We start from the raw sequence: 27,866 nt of genomic DNA, 5'->3' as shown, positions 1-27,866 counted from the left end.
GTCGCTATGAGTCCCAGGCGACTCGACGGCACATAACAACAACAACAACAACATGTCAAAATGAAATCAGTGAATATTGTTACATTTTTTCTATCTTTATTTCTTACACAGTAAAAATCAATAGTTCTACTGTACATAAATAAACTATAGTTGTGTTCCACAATAATTATTCAAGAGAGTAAAATTTCAGACCTGCTAGCTTAATACCTCACATCAATATTGAGGAATAAGACTAAAGAACGGTCCCAGAATAATAACCATGTTACTGAACACAGCACATAGTTGAGGCTCAAATCAGTTCTAATCAATAATTTGCAGAATAGGCTGACAACTTCCAAACGTGTACAAATGCTATCACCATTCTGTCAAAATTCAATAGTGACTTATGATTGTATAGTAAGCACAACTACAGAAACAATGAAAAAATGAGCCTTGTCTTGGTGTAAGCTACTTCATAGTTGTCATTGTTGCTGTTAATGTGCTATCAAGTTGGAACATGCTCATAGCTGATCATCAGATGGGTTTTTTAAAGGCTGTAATTACGTTGGGGATACCCCCATGAACCATCTAGTGGTTTCCAGTAACATACATTTGGGTGAGGGTACTTCCTAACACCCAGACCCTAGGAGTCAGATGATCTGTTTATAAATCTTCTGTCTTGATTTACTAAAATTGCTTAACTAGGCTCTTTATTTGACCTGTATGGACCTTTATGACCTTATGTTGTTGTTTTTGTTGTTAGGTGATGCTATGTCATGTGTGACTCACAGAGAGCCTATGAACACCAAATCTCTACCATGTCCTATCCTGTGACATCCTTACAATCCCCAACATCTTCAAGCCCCTTGCTGCAGTCATGCTGTCATTCCTCCTGGTTGAGGGTCTTTCTCTTCTTTTCCATCCTTCTACCTTCCCAAACATAATGTCCCTCTCCAAGAAATAACTTCTTCTAGCAATATACTCCAAGAGTATGAGATGAATCTTCATCATTTTGCCTCCAAGAAGCACTCTGGCTATACTTCTTCCAGAACATTATCAGTTTATTGTTTGACAGCCCATGGGGTATTCAGCACTCTGCTCCAACATCAAAATTCAAAGAAATCCATTTTTCTGCTGTCATCCTTAGTCATTGTCAAGTTCTCAAAATCATTGCAAGTGACTGAAAAGACTATAGCTTGAATGAGGCACACTTCAGTCCTCAAATTGACATCATTGCTCCTGAATAATTTAGAGAGGGCCCTGACCACAGATTTCAAAATGAATTCCATCTCCTGACCGCCTGTCTGCTAGGACCAAGGGTATTAATTGTGGATCCAAGAAAGGTGAAATAATTGATAGTCTCAATCTCTTCTCCATCTATCATGATATAGGTCCAGTGTCTAGAATTTTTGTTTTCTTGACATTGACAAGCAATCTATATTGAAGGCTACAATGTTTAACTTCTGCAGCAAGAGCTTCAAGTTTTCCTCACTTTCAAGCAAGCAAGGTTGTGTAAACTGTATAACAAAGGTTATTGATGAGTCTTTCTCCAGTCTTGATGCCACATTCCTTTTCATAGAGTCCAACTTCCAGAATACTTAAATTAGCATACAGATTAAACATGTATGGACAGAAAAATACAACCTTAAGACACATTTTTCTTGATTTTATTTATTTTTTAAAAACATTTTTATTGATTTTCATATAATAATACTTTTATTGTATGTTTCATTCATATGCATTGTGTTTTATACAATCTTTCATTTACATTGGGTTTCATACAATCATCCCAATACATCTGATTTTACATTATTTGTCATACTAGTTTATTTACAAAATTTGAATACATTGTTTTACATACCAGATCCATCCCATTTCCCTCGCCCCCCTTACCAAATTGTGTGACCCTATGATTAATGATTAATCCCCCCCACACACATATACCCTCACCCCTCTGTTTCTACCCCCTCACCCCTTGGAGCCTCATACTCTTTCTACAATAATAGTTTTATACAATATTTGTCCTTATGGGATTGAATTAGTACACTCAGTATAATGTTTTCCATTCCCTCCCAAATTAGACAATAATTTATAAAATCATTGCTTCTGCATACTTCATAGTATTCTATTGTGTGAATGAACCATAATTTCTCAATTTATTCGATTGTGGTTGGACATCTGGGCTGTTTCCGTGTTCTTGTGATAGTGAATAAAGCTGTTATGAACGTTGGTGTGCCTGTCTCCATTTGTGCCTCAGTTCTCATTGTATCAGGCTGTATGCCAAGCAGTGGAAGTGGGGTCACATGGAATTTCTATGTTCAAGTTTTTGAAGATGCACCAAACTGCTTTGCAAAGTGGTTGTACCATTTTACAATCCCACCAACAATGTATAAGAATTCCTATCTTACCACATCCTCTCCAATATTTATTACTTGCTGTTCTGTTAAACTTTGCCACTGCTACTGAAGTGAGATGGTATCTCATTGTGGTTTTGATTTGCATCTCTCTCATTGCCAGTGATTTGGAACATTTCTTCATGTGGCATTGACCATTAGTGTATCTTGCTCTGTGAAAATATTTTTGTATCTTTTGCCCATTTGTCCTGTTCATGGCTAGGAAGACTCAATATTGTGAAAATTACAATCCAACAAAGAGTAATCTACATGTTCAATGCAATCCCAATACAGAAATCAAATTTATTTTTCAGGGACATTGTCAAATTTATCTGGAGAGGCAAGAAACCCCAAATAAACAAAACAGTTCTGAGAAACAAAAATGAAGTTGGAGGCATAGTATTCTTTGACCTCAAAACCTACTACAAAGCAGTAATAATCAAAACTGGATGGCACTGGTGCAATGGCAGGTACATAGGCCAATGGAATAGAATTGAGAACTCAGAAGTAGATCCAGCTATCTATGGTCAATTGATATTCAACAAGGAAATCACACCTATCAAACAGGGAAATAACAACCTCTTCAGCAAATGGTGCTGGAAAAACTGGACGGCCACTTGCAGAAAGCTGAAACAGGATCCACATCTCACACTATACACAAAAGTTAACTCAAGGTGGACCAGAGACCTGGGAGTAAAGCCCCAAACCATAAAATTAATAAGACACAAACTGAGACTTCCAAATACAACCAGAAATGTACAATCTGAAGAGGATAAAATTAATAAATGGGACCTTCTAAAGATTAAATCCCTGTATGCATCAAAAATTTTTTTTCAACAAGCTAAAAAGAAAACCTACAGACTGGGAACAAATATTTGGCAATACCAGCTCAGAAAAGAGTCTCATAACAAAAATTTACAGAATACTCTTAGGCCTCTACAAGAAAAAGATTGATAACCTAATTATAATGGACATCTTTCCTAATTTTAAACCATGCAGTAGTCCCTTGTTCTGTTTGCTCAACAGCCTCTTGTTCTAGGTACAGGGTTTATACAAGCACAATTATGTGTTCTGGAATTCCCATTCTTCTCAAAGTTATCCATAATATTTTTTTATAATCCATAGTCAAATGTCTTTACATAATCACTAAAGCACAAATAAACATTCTTTTGGTATTTTTTGCTTTCCATCTGACATCAGCAATGATATCTCTGGTGCCATGGCCTCTTCTAAATCCAAGTTAAATATGTGACAATTCTCTATGTATTTTTCCAGATGTTTTGAATGATTCAGCAGTATTTTGTGATAGTAAACCTATTGTTTGATAATTTCCACAATTCTGTTAGATCACTTTTCTTGGGATTGGGAACAGACACTGATCTCTTCCAGTCATTTGGCCTGGAAGCTGTTATCCAAATTTCCTGGCATACACTGGTGAGCATGTTCAGGGCTGTATTTGTCAAAACATTTCAATTGGTAACTTATAGATTCCTGGGGCCTTATTTTTTGCTAAAATCTTCTATGCATCTTGAATTTCTTCCTTCTTTACCACTGGCTCCTCATTATATGTTACTTCCTAAAATATTTCACTGTAACCAATTCTTTCTGTTACAGGGACTCTGTGTACTACTCCCTTCATCTTTTTTAAAATGTTTTCTGGATTGTTGAAGATTTTGCCCACAAAATCCCTAAGTATTGCAACCAAGTCTTGAATTTGGTGTTCAGGTTTTTTTTCCATTTGAGTGAATTTTCCCCTTTATATTCTCTAGCTCAAGGTCACTATACATTCTATTACAATAATTTGTCTTGTCTTCCTTAGCTGCCTGTTGAAATGTATAGCTCTTTTATTTCAGCATCTCTTCCCTTTGTTTTAGTTTTCCAGTTCTCTAGTGTAATTTTCATCATCTCTCCTGACATCATTTTCATTTGTTTTTCTCTGTTCTTTTAGTGACCTTTTTCTCTCTTCGTGTATAAAATCCTTAAAGTGTTCCCATAACTCATCTCATCTGATCACTGGTGTTCACTGCTTTAAACCTATTCTTAATATGATTTTGAAATTTAAGTGAGATAAACTCAAGATTATATTTGGGTTCCCGTGGGCTTGTTGTAATTTTCTTCAAGTTCAGTATCAAATAAATATGAGTCATTGATAGTCTTTTCTTTCACATTCAACACCTAGTCTGGTTTTAACTGCCTATACAAAGGCATTTGACTGCGTGGATCATAATAAACTGTGGCTGACTCTGAGAAGAATGGGAATCCCAGAACATTTAATCGTGCTTATGCGAAACCTATACTTGGACCAAGAGGCAGTCCTCAGAACAGAGCAGGGCAACACTGCATGGTTCAAAATTGGGAAGGGTGTACGCCAGGGATGTGTCCTATCTCCATACCTTTTCAACCTGTATGCAGAGCAGATTATCCGAGAGGCTGGGCTCTATGAGGAGAAGCGTGGTGTTAGGATTGGTGGATGATCTATCAACAGTCTGCATTGTGCAGATGACACAACTTTGCTTGCTAAAACTGAAGAGGACCTGATGCACTTACTGCAGAGGGTCAAGGACTGCAGCCTTCAGTATGGACTGAGGCTCAATGTCAAGAAGACAAAGATTCTCACCACCAGACCAAAGAGATTGAGAGTGTTCACAGCTTCAGTTTGCTCGGCTCCACAGTCAACACTCTTGGCATCAGCAGCCAGGAAACAAAAAAATGTATTGTGACGGGAAAGTCTGCAGTTAGGGACCTCTGTAAAGTACTCAAGATCAACAGTGTCTCTCTGGAGACTAAGGTGTGCCTGATACAGGCCATGGTTTTTGCAATCACTTGTTATGCATGAGAGAGTTGGACAATGACTAGGGAGGATAGAAGGAGAATTGACGCCTTTGAGCTGTGCTGCTGGAGAAGAGTATCGAATGTACCATGGACTGCCAAGAAAACAAACAGATTCATCCTAGAGAGGGTTAAACCAAGCTGCTCCTTGTAGGCAAGGATTCTGGGGCTTCTCCTGACATACTTTGGACATGTTGTAAGGAGAGACAGGTCTTTAGAGAGGGACATCATGCTGGGTAGAGTAGAGGGACCGCCCAGAAGGGGAAGACCCTCTATTAGGTGGATTGATTCAGTGACTGGGGTAATCGGGATGGGTGTGTCAGAGGCAATGAGATTGGCACAGGATAGAGCACGGTTTAGGGTTGTTGTACATAGGGTCACTATGAGTCGCAAATGACTCGACGGCACATAACAACACAACAACATATGGAGCTACTCCAATGATTTCTCCCACAGATGTAGTTAGTCTGATTCTTATGCAGTCCATTTCTGATTCTTATGCAGTCCATTTGGAGAACTCCATTTGTAAAGTTGGCACTTGTGGTATTTTTCTTAACTAGGTATTTATGATAAAAAAGTGTGGGAAAAATGAGGGTGTAGAGTGGTGGATATGAATAACATCAAATTCAAAAGGTCCAAAAAAAACTAAATAAATAGATATACACACAAAAAAAAACACCCTCACTGCTTTCCAGTCTTTACCATGTGGTAACTAGGTCTCTAGGAATTTTGCCACAAAGTGTATTCTGCATGGGAAGACATTGCATAACTTTCTTTTGCAGTGAGATCTAAATTTTCTGAGGTGGAAGCCACCAGATCTCTCTAGATAGAAATAGCATTTTTATTAGTTAGCATAACATCTGCCACTTATTAAGAGCCCTCCTAATATTATTCAGTGTTTCAATGATGCTAACACTACTGTCATTCATCTTTGGTTTCTAGACTAAAAGATCTTTTAAGAGATGAGAGGTAAATGATAATCAGATATGAAGAAAAGTTTCGACATTATCTTAATAAGACACTAATTAGTTAACTTTGATATTAATACTATTAATTTAGCTAAAAACTTTGTAAAGTACCAAGCAACTGTTAATATTTAGTATCTGTAATTTTTGAAGCAAGAAAAAACTGTTGACAATGTCTATGCTTGTCTGTAAGACAATTTCTAAGATATGTAAAATGTTTAATTTATAATTGTCCAGCATCATATGAAATATAAATTATCTTTATTTTCACTTACGAAAGCCAGTAACTGCAGTGAGCTGAGAAAAGTAAAATGCTTTATAGTCAAAATGTAAAAGGCTATATATGTCATGCTTTGAAAATTCATCAAATTTTGTGGTTTTTAAAAAGTAAAAAAGACATTACTTCATCTTTGAGTTTAAAAATCTTCTTCAGCTACAGCACATATTCACATTAAAAGGGGAAATAAAATATAAAATTGTTGTTTTACTGAAATAGTTACCAGAGAGGAAAATGTTAATGTAAATGGCAAAATGTTATAAATGACCATTAAATAGATGCCTTATTTGTAGAAAAAAAAGAGAATGTTTTATCTTTTAATATATTTTCTTCTTTTAGGAGATAGGTTTCAGTCATATCCTTTTTTATGGACTCTGTTCTGATTACTAAAATCTTTTCTCCTACTAAATAATTTATTGCCAACATGGTCTTAAGAACCGTAAAAGAGTGACTAACTGCATAACAGTAAAAGATTAATTAAATATAGAAGAGAATATCCTGGAACACTAGTTTTACCATTAAAATGCTTCTGTAAAGCTACAGTTATTGACATTGAAAAATAACCATGAAATTAAACAGAGGAGATTAAAAAAACCCACATAATATTTGCATCCTAAGTAAAAACAGAGCTAAATTAATTTATCTGAGTTAGATATACTAGTGCTGTTGTTGTTATTAGGGGCTGTCAAATTGAATATGACTCATAGCAACCCTATGAATGACAGATTTTAATCATGTCCTATCCTGTGCCATCCTCATCATCTCCAACACACTTAATCCAATGATACAGCCACTGTGTCAATTGATCTGTTGAGTGTTTCCCTCTCTTTTACTGACCCTCTATTTTTCCAAGCATAATATCCTTTTCTAATAAATGGCATTTCCTAGAAACATGCCTAAAATATGTGAGATGAAGTTTTGCCATCTTTGCCTCCAAGTAGCACTATGGCTGCACTTTTTTCCAAGACATACCTGTTTATTTTTTTTTCTCAGTTCATGTAAAATTCAGTGTTCTTCTCCAACATCACAACTCAAAAGCATCAGTTCTTCTGTTATCATTAATTTTCTAGCTTTCAGATGCATAGCAACTGAGAGAAAAGACCATGGTTTAAATCAAGTGCACCTCAGTCTTCAAGTTGACATTATTGCCCCTCTCTAATTTGTAGAAATGAAATCTCTGAGAGCAAATTTGCCCGATGCAATGTATCCTGATCTCCTGGTGGTTCGTACCGAGAGTGTTGACTGTGGATCTAAGTAATTTGAAATCTTTGACAATTGCAACCTGTCCTTCATCTATCATGACGTGGACTATTGTTCCTGTGGTATTTTTATCTTCTTGATGTTGAGATGCAATCCATATTGAAGTCTATAATCTTTGATTCTCTGAGAATATTTCAATTCTTCCTCATTTTCAGCAAGCACAATTTTATCTTCTGTAAGTGCAGGTTGTTGATGTGTCTTCCTCAAATCTTGATGGCACATACTTCTTCACAGAGTTTAGTTTCTTGAATTATTTGCTCAACATATAGACTGAACAGATATGGAGAAAGGCTACAACTCTGAAGTTTACCTTTCCTCATTTTAAATCACGTAGTGTTCCCTTGTTCTGTTCGGACAACAGCATCTTAGTCTAAGTATAGGCTTTGCATGAGAGCAATTAAATGTTCTGGGATTCTTTTCAATATTAGCCATAGTTTTTAGTGCTCTAAACACTCAAATGTCTGCAGGGTCAATAAAATATACATAGACATTTGTCTCATACCTTCTGCTAGATTCCATCTAATGCCAAAGGCCTCTTCCAAACACAGCTTGGACTTCTGGCATTTCTCTGTTAATATACTGTTCTAACAGCTTTTGGATGATCTATAGCAATATTTTGCTTGCAAGTTATATTAATGACATTGATAATTTTCAAATTCTGATCACCTTAGTTGGGAAATGGGGGGGAAATATGGATCTTTTCCAGTCAGTTGAATCTTCCTCCAAATTTCCTGGCATAGAGTGGTGAGTATGCCCAGGACTCAATCTGCTAGGTGAAACATGTCAATTGTTGTCTCACAATTCCTGGAGCCTTATTTTTTTTGCCAATGCATTCAGTACAGCTTGACCTTCTTTAATTACCATTGGTTCTCTATAACTTGCTACTTCCTCAAATATTTCAGTGTAAACCAATTATTTTTTGTACAGCGTATTTTCCCTCCATCTTGTTTTGATGATTCTAGAATATTCAATATTTTGTCCATATTGCAACTCAAGGCTTTGAATTTGTTTTCCAGTTCTTTCAGCTTGAAAAAAAGCAGAATGAGTTCTTCCCTTTTTGTTCTCTTAACTCCATCTCTCTGTGCATTCTGCTATAACAGCTTGCTTTGAATTTTCATGCTCCCATTTGGAATTGTCTGCTCTTTAATTTTGGCTTTTATGCCCTTTGTTTTCACTTCCAGTTGCTCTTGTGCAATTTCCAGATTGTCTTCTTGATTGTCATCAATTCTTGGTGTTGTATTTATAGTGAAAAAAGATCCCATCTTAAGGTATAATGCTGTGGTTGATAGGACACTATCCATATGCTTACAAGAAAGTCCTGTTAATAGGACTATTATTAAAATAAATGCACCAATAACTAAAGCTGAAGAGAAGAATGTTGAAGATTTCTACCAATTTTTGCAGTCCAAAATTGACCAGCCATGCAATTAAAACACATTAATGAATATTGGTAACCAAAATGCAAAGTTAAAAACAATTAGGAAGGAATGGTCTTGTGACAGAAATGAGGCTTGACGTCAAATGATTGAATTTTGATTAATGATTTATTCATTGCAAATACTTTCTTTAAAAACACAAACATTGACTTTACACATGGATATCCCCTGAAGGACAGAATAGATATACCAATAGAGATACCAATGTAAAAATAATAGTTTGGAAAAATTTAGAAATATGAACAATTTGCCACAATATTTCTTATGGATGATGATTTTAAATCATTTATTTTACTTCTTATTTTTAAAGTAATATTTCAAAAATGTATTTATAATCAGAAGTTTGAAAAAAATAAAACTATTCCTCTCATTAAGTACCTCTGCATATTTTATTAAGAAATCATAATTGTGTATTTTAAAAACTGAGGTTTTTAAGTAGGTAGATTGTTGCTTATCTTGGCCCCAAACAGCAAAAACTAAAAAGGTACAGATAGCAGTGAAAGAACATAAACTATCACTATATATTTAGTATGCAAATTATCTTCACACAATAGTAGATTAAATAACAATATTTATATACTATTGACTTTTTACTATTTAACTGCTCATGAAAACAATTACCATGTTGCTATGAGTCTGTCCATATTTTGAAATTGCTTAAAATAGTCACTCAATAAAAAATACAAAAAGAAACAATTAAGAGAATGCTGCAGATGTCACAAATTATTTTTCAGGCACGGATGCCTTCAATGCCATCTGTATTATGTGTGTTTGGGTTGGTTTAAACAACTTGATGACACCTTCATAAATTGATATTCATGCTGAGTATGTGAATTGCACTATAAACAGCATATTTCTGTAAATTTTGCTGTGAAATTCGTTTTCACATCAAGCACATAATAAAATGCACTCTAAGTCAGTTAGAGAAAAATGCGCGTCCAAAAACATCTGCTTCCCAAAGTAGGTGATTGGATATGCAGTCAAGTAACAAATAGAATTATGTCAAAATTAGCTGAAAACACACTTTTCAATATTTTCATCATGAACAAGGACCTTAAAACTAAAAATACTAGCACTTATATGTCCTTCTTGAAAAGCTGTTTTGCCTGAATACAAAAATTGTACCTGAAGCCTCTTTTTGTTATAAATGTCAAATGAAAGGAAAAGTCCTTAAAAATATCATTTAACATGTATTTCCAGCCATTTCAGAATAGAAGAAATGAGCTCAAGACATTTCATTTCACAGTGGATGCTAGAAAAGTCCTTGAGCACTCAACCCTACTATCCTGCAAAAATCACACTGCCTTAAGGGATGAAGACATGTTGTGATATTATTAGCAAAATCTCTGACATTTTACAGTTTCTCCTCAACCTTTCTCACCTAGAAAATTCTTCATGCACACATGTAGTTATAAAATGAACTGTAATTTTAAAACGAATCAGCAAAAACTTAAATACATGCACAATTTTACCATAAAATTTCTCCTTTTTTAATTTTAAGAAATTAGGTAGAAAAACAGCATCACATAATTCTTATAGATTCACTGCCCATTTATTCTTTTGTCCACTGACATTTGTTGAGTATTTACTACAGTGACAGAAAAAGAGAAATTAATAAAACACATTCTCAGAGTTCTATTCTAAAGGAGGTTATACCCTAAATAAGTATGTAATTGTGTTACAAGGACTTGAGTTGGAAATGACTCATATTTTGCCACTCCAGTGAGTTTTCAGAGGCATTAAATCACATGGAGGTGGGATGGTGGAGGAGGAATATTGCCTATCTTTCGCCTGTACAGTAGCTTTTAGATCTGAACTGCTTACATTTGTGTTGGCAGCGCAGATATAGAAAAGATTCATAACAATAAAAGAAGTGCTATCCAAAAGGTAGAAACAACATGCTTGGAGACACAGTGAATACTTAACATCTTTATGATAGGATCGCGCAGCTCTGGTGGCCCAGAGGTAAAAAGATGTGCTGCAATCCCAGAGGAAGCTAGCTACTCAGCAGGGGAAAATAGGTGGGAATCACCTTGTCTGTAATGTACTGCCTCTGAAAACCTGCTAGGGGGTCAGCTATGAGTTGGTTCCTATTCCACAGCACACAACAACAAAATGATATGATCAGGGAGCATAGAGTGAAGTGTGTAGGATCAGTAAAAGAAAGGAAGACTGCCAATGAGATGGATTGATACAGTCTTTGGCAATGGGCCCAACTGTGTGGATGATGATAAGGATAGTACAGGATAGGATCTTATTCAACCCGATGGCCCCTAACAACAACAAAATTACTTTCATGTTGGCAAAAGGGGAACTGATTAAGAAATGGCTAGAAATCCTCAGGCAGCAAATGGTAAAACACTGTAGTAACACAGACAAAAGGAGAATATATGACTTATAGAAATAAAACTTTTTTACTAACTGGATGTGCAGGGAGAATGACATGAAAGATATGTACAACTTTGAACATTTTTCTTTACTTCTCAGTTTCTATGTTTTACATTATTTCTTCACCCTACATTTGATTCCCTTTTGAAAATCCTCTACAAGTCAAATGCAAAAGCAGCCTATGGCAATTTGGAGCAAGTTAGTTGATCTGAGTACAAGTGTAGAAGTCTGGTAGTCAAGGGGATAAATATTGCTTTTTCACTTAGTAGTTATATGATCTTAAGCAAGTTGCTTTCATCTCAAAATATTTGTTTCATATATGTAAACACAGAATTAAATAGAATAGATGAGCAAGAACATGTAAAGTAATCGGCACTTTACAGGGCCCTTCGCAAAGACTACTAATATGCACAGGATACCAGAAAAACAGTAACTATAGGAGCAACAAGGATCCCCAAGGGGAGAGAGTGTTTATTTTACTTTTCCAAGAGAGTAGCGAACTGGAGTGGGGGGTGTGGGGAGGGCGCTGGGCAGGGAGAGAAGTGGAGCAACGAATGAATGGAAATCCAAAATCTCATTAAAATTATTTTAAAAAGTTAGAAAATTAATGGCAATTCTGCTCTTAAGACTTAATTTTTAATTACCTGGGTCATTAAGGATTGGAGGCTTGAACTCCATAAATAACATTTCTAACAGGGTAAGGTATTGAGGCAAATTGGTGAACTGACTGGCTATTACTCAGCTGCAGTTATTGTTACTCTAAAAATCAAGCCCCTATGTTCCTTGAAAAATAAAAGTAAATAGAATTATAGAGTCCTATAATGTGACATTTTTAAATATTTAAATATAGGTAATTAATTAAAGTTGTGACTGTGGAGTATCACTTATGACTATTAAAATAAAAACTTTGGCCCCACACTTCCATATTTGGAGGAGAGTTCAGAACCTTGCTTGTCCTTTTAATAACCTCCCAGACAATGCTGAGTTGCTGCCTCCTGCACTATATCTTGGTAGCATTGGTCTGTTGTTGTTGTTGTTATTATGTGCCGTCAAGTCACTTGTAACTAATAGAGGCCCTATGTACAACAGCCCTATACTCTGCTCTGTCCTGTGCCAATCGCACTGTCTCTGACACTTCCATCCGATTGCCCCAGTCACTGAATCAATCCACCTCATAGAGGGCCTTCCCCTCCTGAGCTGTCCCTCCACCCTCCCAAGCATGATGTCCCTCTCCAAGGACCGGTCCCTATTTACAACACGTCCAAAGTATGTTAGAGGGAGCCTCAGAATCCTTGCCTCCAAGGAGCCGCCCAGTTTAAACCTTTCCAGGATGAATCTGTTTGTTTTCCTAGCAGTCCATGGTACCCTCAATACTCTTCTCCAGCACCATACCCCAAAGGCATCAATTCTCCTTCTATCCTCCTTAGTCATTGTCCAACTCTCTGATGCGTAAAAAGTGATAACAAAGACCATGGCCTGTATCAGTAGAGAACTGCCAGAAGTCCAGGCTGGGTTTAGAAGGGGTTGTGGTACTAGAGATATTGTAGTTAATGTTAGATGGATCTTAGCTGAAAGTAAGGAATACCAAAGGAGTGTATATCTGTGTTTCATTGACTATGCAAAGGTGTTTGACTGTGTGGATCATAACAAACTATGGCTGACTCTGAGAAAAATGGGAATCCCAGAACATTTGACTGTGCTAATGAGAAACCTATACTTGGACCAAGAGGCAGTCATCAGAACAGAGGAAGGAAACACTGCATGGTTCAAAACTGGGAAGGGCTTATGCCATGGATGTGTCCTGTCTCCATACCTTTTCAACCTGTATGCAGAACAGATTATGCGGGAGGCTGGGAGTTGGTGGAAGATCTATCATCAATCTGCGTTATGCAGATAACACAACCCTGTTTGCTGGAACTGAAGAGGACCTGAAGTGCTTGCTGCATAGGGTCAAGGAATGCAGCCTCCAATATGGACTGAGGCTCAATGTCAAGAAGACAAAGATTCTCACCACTGGACCAATTGGCAGCATCAGGATGGATGGTGAAGAGACTGAGATTGTTCACAGCTTTAGTTTGCTTAGCTTCACAGTCAATGCTCTTGGCGCCAGTAGCCAGGAAATTAAAAGAATTAAAAGCATTGGTCTAGACGATCAAAATTATAAATTTGACCAAAAAAGAGGTTTTTTAGTAAAATTACTTCATTGACAGGATTTTCATCAAGTATTTTAACTGATAAATTTGATATAATAGACACTATATTTCCACATTGACATGATTTTATGTGACTAACATATAAGGTACAACAGAAACACTATAACTCAGTCATGATTTTCCAGTTTTACTTTATAGTTTATATAGCATTATCCACGTTACATTTAGATAATAAAAGTAATTTCTCTTTCAGTCTTTTGAAGTTAGATTTTTTTAAAATGAACATTAATTTAATTATATGCTTTACAAGCACTTGGACAAATATCCAGTCGTAACTGACTTTCAAGAGGCAAAAATTTCATAACAGAAAACTAAATACAGCAACTTGGTGGGGTGGTGGTGTTGTTTTTCTGTGTCTGTATGCAGTCCTAGTCTACAGATAGAGTCAGCTTTCAAAATGAATCCATGTGACTAAAAGTTTAAGAACATCATCTTTTCTGTTCCAAATTAGCACTAACATGTAACTGATTTAAATCAGTCCCTACAGAATAATTTTCAATTCTGTCCCTTGCCTCGCCTCATCTCCCATTGTCACTGAGGCAGAATTGACTCGTCACTAACCCTCCATTGGGTTTTCCAAGGCTAGAAATAATCCTCAAGGAGATCATTCCTTTTCTCCTATGAAACCATTGGTGGATTCAAACTTCCAAAAGTGCAGCCTCTGGGTGGGCAGCACTCCTATGGACTATGCCACCAGATCTTCCTGTTACTTGAGGAATTTCTTGATGGTAGGCTCCCCACCAACTGGTCCAAATCAGCATTGCCATCCTAAGTGTCAGAAAACCCTGGGAAGGAAGTACAGGATGACAACTTTATGGAATTCCCAATAGCAGACAGGAGTAATTAGTAGACAAACCCACATAAAAGAGAATGTAAGGAGTGAAGTAGCAAGTGGTCAAGCAAAGATAAAGCAGTTAACTCTGTTGTTCATCGGGTCACAATGCTTGAATTCCAACTCAATGGCATCTATCAACAACAAAACTCATCAAAATACAAAAACAGTAAAGAGAGAACCTACACAAACAGATTCCTTCTTTGTCAGTGTCACATCTGATAAGGGTCACATCTTTAAAACAGAGAACTTCCAAAACTCAACAATAGAAAGATAAACAGTACAATAAAAATGGAGGGAAAGGCGCAAAGTGATATTTGGCCAAAGATATCCAAGTGGCCAACAAATGAAAAGATTCATGTGATCATTCACCACTAGAGGGATTCAAAGCAAATCTCTAATGAGACAGCATCTCATCCCTATAACGAATGGCACTAATTGACACTGCAATGTAAATCCCAAAGGCATCCTGTTTGAATCCCCAGCTGCTCCATGGCAGAAGGACAGTTATCTCCTAACATGCAATTAACGACTTTGAAAATCCACTGGAGGATCAACTATGAGTTTGTTCTAACTTTATGGTATACAACAACAGCAATGACAAATCCTATATGTAATTTTACCAATGTAGTAATAACAACCAAAAATATATACATGTTTACATAGGTATATATGTGTTTTGGGGAGGTGTGGGAATGCATGGGACAGTACATGTACACTCATTTTATGGGTATAATTGTTTACAGTTGTATTCATATTACTGGCAAATAAGTCAAACACAACCACTAGTCTTGCTTAAAAATCAGCATTTAACTGCATAGTATTGTTTTAGACGAGTTCATGTTTGTTTTAATAATTCCATGTTAATGTATCCTATTAAGTGCTAACATGTTTGCAGAACTGAACACAGCTGCAGGAAATCTTCTGCTACATTTCCTTGATTCTCTAATATCATCACTCTTCTCTTCTCATTACCATCGAGTAGGAATTATGTTATAGTGAACCCTTTAGCAGGTGTCCGGACTGTAAATTGCAGGAGAAAGGATTGTTGTGTTTTTTACAAAGAGCCACTCGTGGATTTGAACCACCAAATAGGCAAAGTCTTTGGGTTAGAAGAGCAGTTCCTTATGGTTTAGGTCACTAGAGAAAGGCATGTACCCTGAGGTCCTGGAACCTTTGCTGCAGAACACATGGGGGTGGATGGCATACGCCAGTCTACTCCATCAGCCTGATGACCATACATCAATGCAAAGGAGACAGCAGGCTCCTCACCCTTAATATCACTCTATATTTCTTTTGTTTCTCAGCCTTTTTAGATTCCATATATTCGATTCTGCTTTCTATGTAGTCCCATAGATTAGTGCCCAAGTCTAGACTACTTACCTTCACTTGGACTATATTTTGATTACCAAAGAGTAAACCAAAAGGAAAACGTTTTGGAAAAAGTTTTGGCAATTTGTTTCTGAAAAATAAACCACTGAAAGTCTGTGGCACACAGTTCTACTCACATAGGTTATGGTTAGAAGGCATGGAACCAATGACAACAGGTTAATTCTGAGCTCAAAGAATGTCTTTTGCTTGGGTTATTTAAATCTGACTTTTAAAATCCCTCTTTATTTAATAAATGTAGTTTAAACTCAGTTTTTCATTAATTTGTTTAATGTTTAAAGTCAAGTAAGTAAAAAAAAGAACCTTCACCAATATTTGCAAAACTTTTTATGTGAATCTGTACATTTGTGTACGTATGTATGTATGTATGTATGTGTGCATTCTTTCACTGAGCACAAAAATTATGTCTACTAAGAAAAAAAATAGGGATAATAAGTTATGGCAAATAATTAAATCGAAGAAACACATAACAAAAGTCATTACAGCACACACTTTACCACCCCTTTCACAAATGGATTAGATCATTAGTGACCCAGTGCACGCAAGAATCACAAGAAGTCTCAAGTGTTATAGTCTTGAAAAAGCAGATAAAACAATCTGTAAAGCTGAGAGTTTAACACTTAAATGGTCATACTTCACTGCTGTTTTCCTTAATAAGGCATTATGAAGGAAGTGCTATATAATTTGTCTCTGAAAATCCACTGAAGGGTCAGCAATGAACCTCTTTCTACTCAAAGTTACACAATGTTGTTGGTGTTGTTATATGCCATTGAGTTGCCTGGGACTCATAGTGACCCTATGTACAACTGACCTAAACCCAGCTCTATCCTGTGCCAATCGTATTGTTTCCGACACAGCTATCCCCATTACCCCAGTGACTGAATAAATCCATCTCATTGAGGGTCTTCCTCTCTTGCACTGTCCCTCCTCCTTCCCAAGCTTGACATCCCTCTGTAAGTATTGATCTCGTCTTGCAACATGTCCAAAGTATGTCAGATGAAGCTTCAGAATCCTCACCTCTAAGGAGCAGCCTGGCTTCACCCTCTCTAGGATGAACATGTTTGTTTTTCTAGCAGTCCATGGTATATTCAATACTCTTCTTCAGACCCACAGTCTAAAGGCATCAACTCTTCTTCTATCATCCCTATTCATTGTCCAACTCTCTGATGCATAGCGTGGCCTGTATCAGGTGCACCTTAGTCTCCAGACTGTCAACCTTTCTTTTCAATACTTTGAAGAGGTCTCTGACAACAGACTTTCCAAATGCAATAGGTCTTTTAATTTCCTGGCTGCTGGTGACAAGAGTGTTGATTGTGAAGCCAAGCAAACGAAAGCTGTTAACAATTTTAATTTCTTCACCATCTATCACGATGCTGCCGATTTGCCCAGTGGTGAGAATCTTTGTTTTCTTGATGTTGAGCTTCAATCCATATTGAAGACTGCAGTCCTTGACCTTCTGCAGCAAGTACTTCAGGTCCTCATAACACTGAGCAAGCAGGGTTGTGTCATCTAAATAACACAGATTGTTGGTAAGTCTTCCTGCAGTCCTAATGCCACACTTCTCCTCATAGAGCCCAGCCTTCCAGATAATCTGTTCTGCATATAGATTGAAGAGTTATAGAGATAGGGCACATCCTTGACACATACTCTTACCAATTTGGAACCATGCAGTGTTTCCTTGCTTTGTTCTGACGACTGCCTCCTGGTTCAAGTATAGGTTCCACTAACCACAATCAAGTGTTCTGGGATTCCCATTCTTCTCAGAGTCAGCCATAGTTTATTGTGGTCCACACAGTTAAACGCCTCTGCATAGTCAATGAAACAAAGATAGACATTCGTCTAGTACTATCTGCCAAGATTGATCTGTTATTAGCTATAATATCGCTAGTGTCATGGCCTCCTCTAAATCCAGCCTGCACTTCAGGGAGTTCTCTGTTGATGTGCTGTTTCAGTTGTTTTTAGATAATCTTCAGCAGAACCTTGCTTGCATGTGGTATTAATGATATTGTTTTATAATTCCCACACTCTGTCAGATCACATATCTTTAGAATGGGAACAAATATAGATCTCTTCCCATCAGTTGGCCAGGTTGTTGTCCTCCAGATTTCTTGGCACAACTTGGTGAACACATCCAGGGCAGCATCTGTTTGTTGAACTATGTCAATCGCTATGCCATCAATTCCTGGGGTCTTGCTTTTTGCCAATTCTTTCAAAGCAGATTGAACTTCCTTCATAACCACAGGCTGTTGCTCATACATTATTTCATGGAATTCTTCTGTGTCCACAAGTTCCTTTTGGTACAACGACTCTGTACACTCTTTCAAGGTTCTTTAAATGCTTCCTGGATCATTTAATTTTCTGTCCAAAGTGTCCACAACAAATTTCAAAGTCAAAGGTCACAGTATTTCCTGAGTAGACAGACAACAGCACTCTTCTGGAACCCCAAAACCCATGTTTGCATCCTACTTTTCTAATTATAAAAATACATTATCTAGGTAATGTTGTGAAATTTAAAAGTTCCTAACTCTGAGAAGAACGCAAGTTCAGAACACTTAACTGTGCTCCTGTGAAACCTATTATTTGAAAAAGAAGCTGTTGTCCAAACAGAGCAGGGGAACATTGTATGTTTATCAAGAAAGGAATGCATCAGGGCTATATCCTTTCTCTATACCTATTCAATCTGTGTGCTGAACAAAGCATTTGAGAAGCTGGACTTTATGAAGAAGAACGCCCGTCAGGATTTGAGGAAGACATGAACAACCTGTATTACGCAGATTATACAACCTCATTTATTAGAAGTGTGGAACACTTGAAACATTTGCTGCAGAAGATCAAAGACTGCAGCCTGAAACATGGACTACACATCAACATCAAGAAAATAAAATTTTCACCTGTAGATAGCTCTGGTGGCCTAGTGGCAAGAGGCTGTGCTGTACTCCCAAAGACACACAGTTCAGATCTGCCAGCTGCTATGTGGGAGAAGGATGGGCAATCGATTCCTGCATGATTACTGGCTCAAAAATGCACTGGAGAGTAAGCTTTACATTGGTTCTGACTCTACAGTACACAACAACAACAATGATGCCAATAGCCAATATCTTGATCGTGAAAAGATTGAAAATGCCAATGATTTCATCTTCATTGGATCACAATCAACATTATTCACCATTGCGAGAATATGATAACAGCCCAGATGTCTAACTACAAACAAATGGATTGAGAAGTTGTGGTACATTTTTACAATGGAATACCACACAACATGCAGGAGCAATCATTTTATAAGTTACTACCAAACTTGAGAGGAACTGAAGAGCATTATGCTGAGTGAACTAACTCAGTCCCACAAGGACAAATACTCTATAAACCATTGTTGTAAAATGAGTAAGAGTATCCAAGGCAGAGGTTGGGGTGGAAATAGAGGGATTAGGATGGGGGGTTAGGGTGTTAATCACAGGGTTGCACAATTTGATGGGTGGGTGAGGTGAAGGACATGGGAAGAATCTTTTGTGAAAAACAATGTATTCAAACTTTGTAAATAAATCAGAATTATTTTTTTAAAAAAGAGAAATTAAAAGGCATATTATCCTGGGAAAATCTGGTGGAAGGGCCATTTCCAAAGTGCTGAAGAGCCACAATATTAGTTTAAAGACTTTTTCAAAACATTTTTTTTGTTATGATTATTACTTGCTGTGTGTCTGATGGGGCAGTGTGCTGTGAGTCTCAGGGCCAGTGTGACCTCAGGAGGGCCTCTCCTTGAAGAGGGACACACATGGCTATGGAACACTTGGGGATCTTGTGGCTTTCTTTCTCCCCAAGTGGGTGTCATCAGGGGGGACTTGCCAGATGAACTGGGGATCTCTGGCACAGAGTCTGCCAGCATTTGGGTGTACCAAAATTGTAAAATCCTGAAATGTTTGTCCACGCCTGTAGGCTGAATGCTGAGGGACAGTGTGCTGTAAGTCTCGGTTCCAGTGTGACTTTAGGAGGGCCTCTCCCATCTGGAAGAGGGACACACACAGGAATGGAATGCTCGGGGATCATGTGTTCACTTGCTGTACAGAGGTAACTCATGGTTGCTGTCCAGCTGAACACTGTGATAATGATATATCAAATGTGATAATGGTTACCCAGAGTAAACAGTGTTTGGTGGAGCTTCCTAATTAAAACAAGCTTAGAAGCAGGAGTGGCATCCACTTCTGAAATAGCTTGCCTCTAGAAACCGTATGAACCTGGAAAAAGAATGAAAGTTATAGTAGTGTTCAGGTCTTTCGTTCATAGGGTCACTATAGGTCATCTATGACTTGATGGCACTTAACAACAACAGTATAGAGAAAGATGAATTGGCCTAGTGGACAGAAAGTGATGCTACCAAACATTAATTTGTGGCCCTCAGGCCTGTTTTTAATTTATTTTGGTCAAACATTCTTCTAGATCATATTTTCCTAGTCTGTCCACTTGCTGTACGGTGGTAACTCGTGGTTTCTGTGAAACTGAACACTGTGACACCGATGTGTCAAATATGATAATGGTTGCCTACAATGGACAATGTTTCGTGGAGCTCCCTGATTAAAACAAACCTGGAAGCAGGAGTGGCATTCACTTCTGAAATAGCTTGCCTCTGGAAACCCTATGAACCTGGAGAAAGGATGAAAGTTAAACAAGTGTTTCGTTCATAGGGTCACTATGAGTCACCTACTACTCGATGACACTTAACAACAACATGCATCTGGTAGTTGAACAGTGAACAAAACTGACAGAAGAATCAATGCCTTTAAGTTGTGGTGTTGGAGATAAAGACTGAAATATCTCATGGATAACCAAAAGAACAAACAAATATATCTTGGAGAAAGTGTAACCAGAGTTCATTTTAGAAGAAAAGATGAGGAATCTTTTGTTCACATTCTTTGGACATGTTGTTAGGAGGGTCAGTTCTTGGGGAAAAAGGCACCATGTTTGGAAAGGTGCAGGAGGGTCACTAAGGGAGGGGCAGAACCTCAATGAGATTTATTGACACAGGGATAGATAGACTCAAGAGTAGCAGAGAGGGTAAGTATGGTTCAGGACAGGGTAAAATTGAGATCCATTGTTCCTAAGATTACTGGAGTTGTAAACAGCTAGATTGCACCTAACAAGAGCTGTAACTAACAATCTGTAAAATGGAAGCATTAACTTCTGACTCATCAATTCATGTACAACAATTTTGGTTTTGGTGTGTTGTTCTGGGGTTTTTTGCTTGATCCCTCCCCCAATGTACAATTTTGAACTTAATTTGAGATATAGTACAAGAAACTACTCTATAGTTTGAAATTATATGAAATTGCAGTGTGGTAATTATGTTCCAAAATGCTACAGGTCAGGTGAGAGGTAAATGGAATTGAAGGCAGATTTATGTTAACTTCTTGCAGGTCCTCACATCCTACCCTCTGCATAAATATGCCATTGCTTTATAAGCAGTGACTGAGAATGAAACATTTTGTGCTTAGAGAGGTTTACAATGTTTCTTCCAAGACCGTCATGAAATTGTTTGATCCTAATAACCTTTCTGACCTCAGTCCCTTTTTCAGTCCAGAGATGTGAAAGTAATGTTACTGAGTGTCTAATAAAGTCAGGAAAAGACTGTGCATATCAATATCTTAACTATTATAATGATTAGCAACCCAAGAGTGGAAAAAAAAAGTGAAGTCAAGAAAATTTAAGCCAATTACCCAAGGTAGAATCACTGCTCGCAGATTTTCAATTAGATTTATGCTTCTGAATCCAGAGCTTCTCTACACACTGGACAAGGACAATAATTTGAAAGAGAAGTCCTTTATTTCTTATTATAGATTGTAGATATACTCCCATGCAATTAACTGCCTCTGAAAATCTAATGGAGAGTCAGCTATGGGTTGGTTCTGACTCAACAGCATACAACAACAATATATATTTTCATGTTGCAATATTATATTTATCAAGAATCTGCATTATGAAGATGACACAACCCTGATTGCTGATACTGAGGAGGACGTGAAGCGCTTGCTGCAGAAGGTCAAGAACTACAGTCTTCAATATGAATTTAGGCTCAATATCAAGAAAACAAAGATTCTCACCACTGGGCCAATTGGCAGCATCATGATAGATGGTGAAGATATTGAGATTGTTCACAGCTTTAGTTTGCTTGGCTTTACAATCAACACTCTTGACATCAGCAGCCAGGAAATTAAAAGATATATTGTGATGGGAAAGTCTGTTGTTAGAGACCTCTCAAAAGTACTGAAGAGCAATGGCATCTCTCTGGAGACTAAGGTGCGCCTGATACAGGCCATGGTTTTCACTTGCTCTGCATCAGAGAGCTGGACAATGACTAGGGATGATAGAAGGAGAATTGATGCCTTTGAGCTACGGTATTAGAGAAGAGTATTGGATATGCCATGGATTTCTAAGGAAACAGGTATGTCCTAGAGAGGGTTAAACCTGGATGTTTCTTGGAGGCAAGGATTCTAAAGCTTTGTCTGATCTACTTTGACATGTTGCAAGGAGGAACCAGTCCTTGGAGGAGAATATCATGCTTGGGAGGCTGGAGGGACTATGAAGGAAAAGAAGACCCTCTATGGGGTGGATTAATTCAGTGACTGGGGTGTTGGGGTAGGTATGTCAGAGACAGTGAGATTAGCACAGGATAGAGTAGGGTTTAGGGCTGTTGTACATAGGATCACTATGAGCTGCCGGTGATTCAACGGCACATAACAACAACAGCAACCACAATAGTACTATTGTAAAGTTATTTTATTATATTTCATTCTGGAGGAAAAAAATTTAAAGTGATATCACAGGAAAGTCCAATAGTCAAGTTCCAATAATTTGGCATATGAAATTTGCATATTCATTTTGTACTCATTACAACCATATAAATTAAAAATTATTATTGTGTCCATGGTTCGGGTGAGATGGGTAATCTCTAATATTAACTATTATGTTATACAACCTCTTTGATAAGAAAAATACATAATTTCTTACACAATTTGGCTTCTTTCAAACACGAAAAGTAATGTATTGTTAATTACATCAAACATCAGGTATAGGGCAATACAAATCGAAGGCAGAGCCGTGTTTTTGCTTGTGCAACACTTTATCACCATAGTTCTATGTACCCTTTAGGCATTGAGAAGCTAATGGTCTTGTAGTGTATAAGGCAATTAAAAGCATAATTTTATATGGCCAAGTAGTAATCCTATGACTGTAAATGCTCATTTTAAAAAAAAAAGGCTGTTTTAAGAGTTTAAATCTTTATGTGGGTCATTCCATTTACATTTCATACAACCTGTCAACAAACACACATAAACAAATATATGCACATGTATATAAACATGCAATCATTTTCTATAGATCTGTCTCCTTCTAGTTGTGTTGAAATAAATTCCCTTATATATCCAATTCCACTATCAGAGTTTTAGCTAATATTTTTCCCTTCTTATTTTTGAAACTCTTTTCTGAAAACAATAAACCAAGTGGACATTACACTGAATATAATTACCTTTTATTTAAAAAGAGTTCAGAGGGAACTCTTTTAAAATAAAAAGTAAATTAAAAGAAAGTGATACAGGGAAAAAGTTTTACTTGGTTTTTAATGCAAAAGAGATTTTTTTCTTTGCGGGGGAGGGATTATTCCCAAGATCTTTACTAGAAGTGACTACTTTTAAATAAGTTGAGTTTTGGGTTTTTTGTTTTTGGGTTTTTGTTTGTTTGTTTGTTTTTTTAACTTATCGATAAGACATTATAAATAATGTAACTAACAAGTTGATACAGACATGTAGAGGGAAATAAGATGGAAGACAGAAGAGAATTACGTTCTAAAACCAACAACTATATATACATTATTGTACGAAATGAATTTTTTAAAAAATTTAAAAATCCATCAATTTTGCTGATGCTAAAACAAATTCTTGTAAGTTGCTTCATTATAAACAGCTCAATTTGGTATTAGAATTCTTTTTTCTTTCATTGTTTATTATTAATTTTAATGAAAGTTTACAAGAACTTTAGATTTCCATTCATTCATTGTTGCACTTTTCTCCCTGCCCACCGAACTATCCAGTGATTTTTAAATGATAAAAGCATCCGCATGTGAGTGCCACAAGTTGAGGGACAGAGCATTTTGTCAGTAGTTACAAATCTACTAACATATGCATCTGCTGTATAAAGAGATTGGTTGATTATACTACATTTACAATACAGTTCTAGAAAACTGCTGCTTCTTTACTTTTCCTCACCTGGAATAGAGATTTTATATATCAGGGGCAAGGTGGTATAGTTCCAGGAACCTAATAATATCGATTGTGTGAATGAGATGAGTTCTCTTAGTTGAGCTCATCTTTTGGAGTAAAATTGTAAGTTATTTGATTTAGGCTTGTGAGGCTTCAAGAGAAACTAAACAATGAACTAGACCTAGGTCAAGACAACCAGACTTCCCACACAGAGCTTTAAATAGTAGTATCAAATGACCAAAGATCCCAAGCAAACAGTGCCTTTTTTCTCTTGAGTTCATAATCAATAAAAAGTTCTTTGCCACCTGTGGAGTTCAACTAGTGATATCCTTTCTAACATTTCTATTGATAGCCTTTCTCTTTGTGTAATTTTCTTCTCAGCTTGGAGTCCACATCCCATTTCAATTTCACTTTTTGTAGCCAAAAACTATAATCGGTCCCCCTGAGTAGTCCTTTTTTATTTGCCCTTCAATTATAACCATCCTGATTATCCTCAAAATTCTTCCACTATCATCAAAACCTTATATCACATTTCAGTAACACATTCACTAATACGTAAGTTCACAATGAACTGGGACTACTTGACAGCAATTAATAAAAACAACATTACATTTTACCTTGGAATATCTCCATCACTTTCTAAATATTCATGAACATGGAATTATATTTTCAAAAATATCAAATAACAAAATACAACAACTATTCATTCACTACATCCTAAAGGATATTAAAAAAATTACATAACTAGATTATATATCATCCTTCTCAAACTCATTTTACCTGTACTTTGTTAATATATTGAACTATTTAGTGTAAGTGTATACATATGGAACATTTAATTAGCAATTTTTTACAAATATGGTAATCATCTAATGTAAAAAAAGGAAATAAAGAATAGATTTTAAAAAATCCAAAAATTTTCTCTAAGAAAAATAGTCTAGCAGTGGAGTCTTTCCAAAATTATTGGTGCTTTTGTTTTCAGAGACAGTAACAAAATAAGTAACAATCTAAAAATAAGACTACAGAACTTTTACATTATTAAGTAGCATCATTTGCCTTATTGTCCACCACTCCTTAAGGAATAATATCTTTTCATTTTAGTTCTTTCCCACTAATGCTTTAACAAATTAATAGAAATATGTAAACTGTGCGACTGCTACTGGAGTGAGATGGTATCTCATTGTGGTTTTGATTTGCATCTCTTCTTGCCAGTGATTGGGAATGTTTCATCATATGCTTGTTGGCCATATGAATATCTTCCTCTGTGAAAATTATTCTCATATCTTTTGTTCATTTTATAATTGTTATCAGACTTTTTCTTGTGGAGGCCTGGGAGTATTTTACAAACTTTCGTTATGAGACTCTTATCTGAGCTGGTATTGCCAAATGTTTGTTCTCAGTCAGTAGGTCTTCTTTTTACCATATTGAGAAAAGTTTTTTATTAACACAGGGATTTAATCTTTAGAAAGTTCCATTCATCAATTTTATCCTCTTCAGATTATGTACTTCTGGCTGTATTTGGAAGTCTTTTTATACCATAGACTGGCATTTCTAAGCTTGATCCCAGTTTGTCTCTTATGAACTTTAATAAATATTGGAGAGGATGTGGTGAGATAGGAACTCTTTTACATTATTGGTGGATTGTACAATGGTACAACCACTCTGGAAAGCAGTTTAGTGCTTCTTCAAAAAAAGCTGAACATAGAAATTCCATATGACTCAGGTATTCTATTGCTTGGAATATACACACACCACCCCTCATTCATTCCCCCCTCCAAAAATAAGAACTGAGGTTCAAATGGAAACTTGTACACCAATGTTCACAGCAGCATTATTCACTACTGCAAGAACATGGAAACAGCCCAGGTGTCCAACCACAAGTGAATGGATTGAGAAGTTGTGGTACATTCATACAATGGAATACTATGCACAACACAGGAGCAATCATTTTGTGAATTTTTACCTAACTTGGCAGGGACTGCTGGAGACCATTATGTTGAGTGAACTAACTCAGTCCCACAAGGACAAATACTGTATAAAACCATTACTGTAGAATGAGTATGAGGATCCAAGGCAGAGAGAGGGCGGAAATAGAGGGGTGAGCATGATTGGCGGCGGAGTAGAGGATTAATCATAGGGTTGCACAATTTAATAGATGGGTGAGGTGAAGGAAATGGGAAGGATCTTTTGTGAAAACAGTATATTATAACTTTGTAAGTAAATCAGAATTAAAAAAATACATACAGACAAAAGACAATGTACAGAAATGATTGTATAAAACTAAATGTACATGAATGAAACAAGGTATATGATTGATTGTATAAAATGAATTATAGAATAAATAGTAATATTTTTATAAAAAATAAGAAAGATCCTATTCGGTGACTGTGCTCAACTAAAACAACAATGAATAAAGCAATATGTGTCATTAAAAAATAAATATGCAGCATTTTACCATTTCCATTTACTTTCAGTCTTTTTAATTCTCTTGCACAACTCACTTGAGACACAAATCAAACTTCTCAGCTATTAAGGAATTATTACATAGATTTTGGTTTTACATTAAGGCATTTATTGAATCACTTTGTAAATGTAGACTATGTGTCAAATACTTTCTCAGAGAAAACAACGGCAATACTGAAAAAAGGAAACTCCAAAGTGATATAATTTCTATCTCCTTAAGCTACAAAGCAAATATGTAATCATTTTACTATTGGTTTTAATAAAATAAATGTTTTTTCAAACTTTTTAAATGTTATTGTTTTTAGTTATCAACTATGAGACTACGACTCATAGCGACCGTTTGAACAGAAGATCTGAAAAAAGTCATATCGCGTGCCGTCTTCATACTTCCTGACACACAGAAGTCCACTGAAACAGTCACCTTGTCAATTCACCTGGCTGAGGGTTTTCCTCTCCATCGCCTACCTTGAACCATTCCCAGCATCATATCCCTTTCCAAGGAATAGCACCTCCAAGCAATATGTATAAACTATGTTAGGTGAATCCTCATCATTCTTTCATCCAAAGAAAACTCTGGCTGCACCCTCTCCAAGACATATTTATTCATTTTCTTGGCTGTCCATGGAAAGTTCAGTGCTCTTCTCCAACACCACAGCTCAAAGGTATCAATTCTTTTTCTTTCATCTTTATTCCTTGTAAAGCACTTAGATGCATAGCTAGCAATTGGAAAGACCATGGACTAAGTGAGATGCATCTAAGTCCTCAAACTGACATCACTACTCCTCAGTAATTTGGAAAGGTCCCTAACTACAGAATTTCCCATTGCAGTGGTCTCCTTATTTCCTCACAAAAACAAACAATACACTGCCAGCAAGTAAATTCTGACTCATAACAACCTCACATTGATTTTCTGAGGTTGTAAATTAGAAGATGGAGGTTCCCTTGTCTTTTTTTTTTCATCTGGTGCATTTGCTTTTTCAGTTGGCAGTTCAACTCTTAAAAATACCATTCTCTGCAACCCTCATTGCGTACTCCTACGATAAAAATTATGCCCTAAAATATAATACTTTTAGACTATTCTCTCCCTCATAGACTTCAATGCTGTAAACATATTTCATCCAGTTTTTCTCAGTCTTACCCCCACCCCAATGCCAGCCTCATTCTACAACAGTGGCACCATATAGCATTTGTCCCTTTGT

General features: G+C 36.6%; 1 protein-coding gene across 1 annotated transcript in view; it reads right to left on the bottom strand.

The window, feature by feature from the left end:
• Positions 1-27,866, bottom strand: part of GALNT13 (UDP-N-acetyl-alpha-D-galactosamine:polypeptide N-acetylgalactosaminyltransferase 13 (GalNAc-T13)) — an 869,120-nt gene that overhangs the window by 473,674 nt on the left and 367,580 nt on the right. The gene's annotated exons all lie outside the window — the stretch shown is intronic.

Source organism: Elephantulus edwardii, unplaced genomic scaffold (assembly GCF_000299155.1).
Source record: "Elephantulus edwardii isolate Elephantulus edwardi_28Jun2011 unplaced genomic scaffold, EleEdw1.0 scaffold00010, whole genome shotgun sequence".
Classification (NCBI taxonomy): domain Eukaryota; kingdom Metazoa; phylum Chordata; class Mammalia; order Macroscelidea; family Macroscelididae; genus Elephantulus; species Elephantulus edwardii.
Note: the sequence above shows the minus strand (reverse complement) of the source record. Positions and strands in the feature narration are given on the sequence as shown.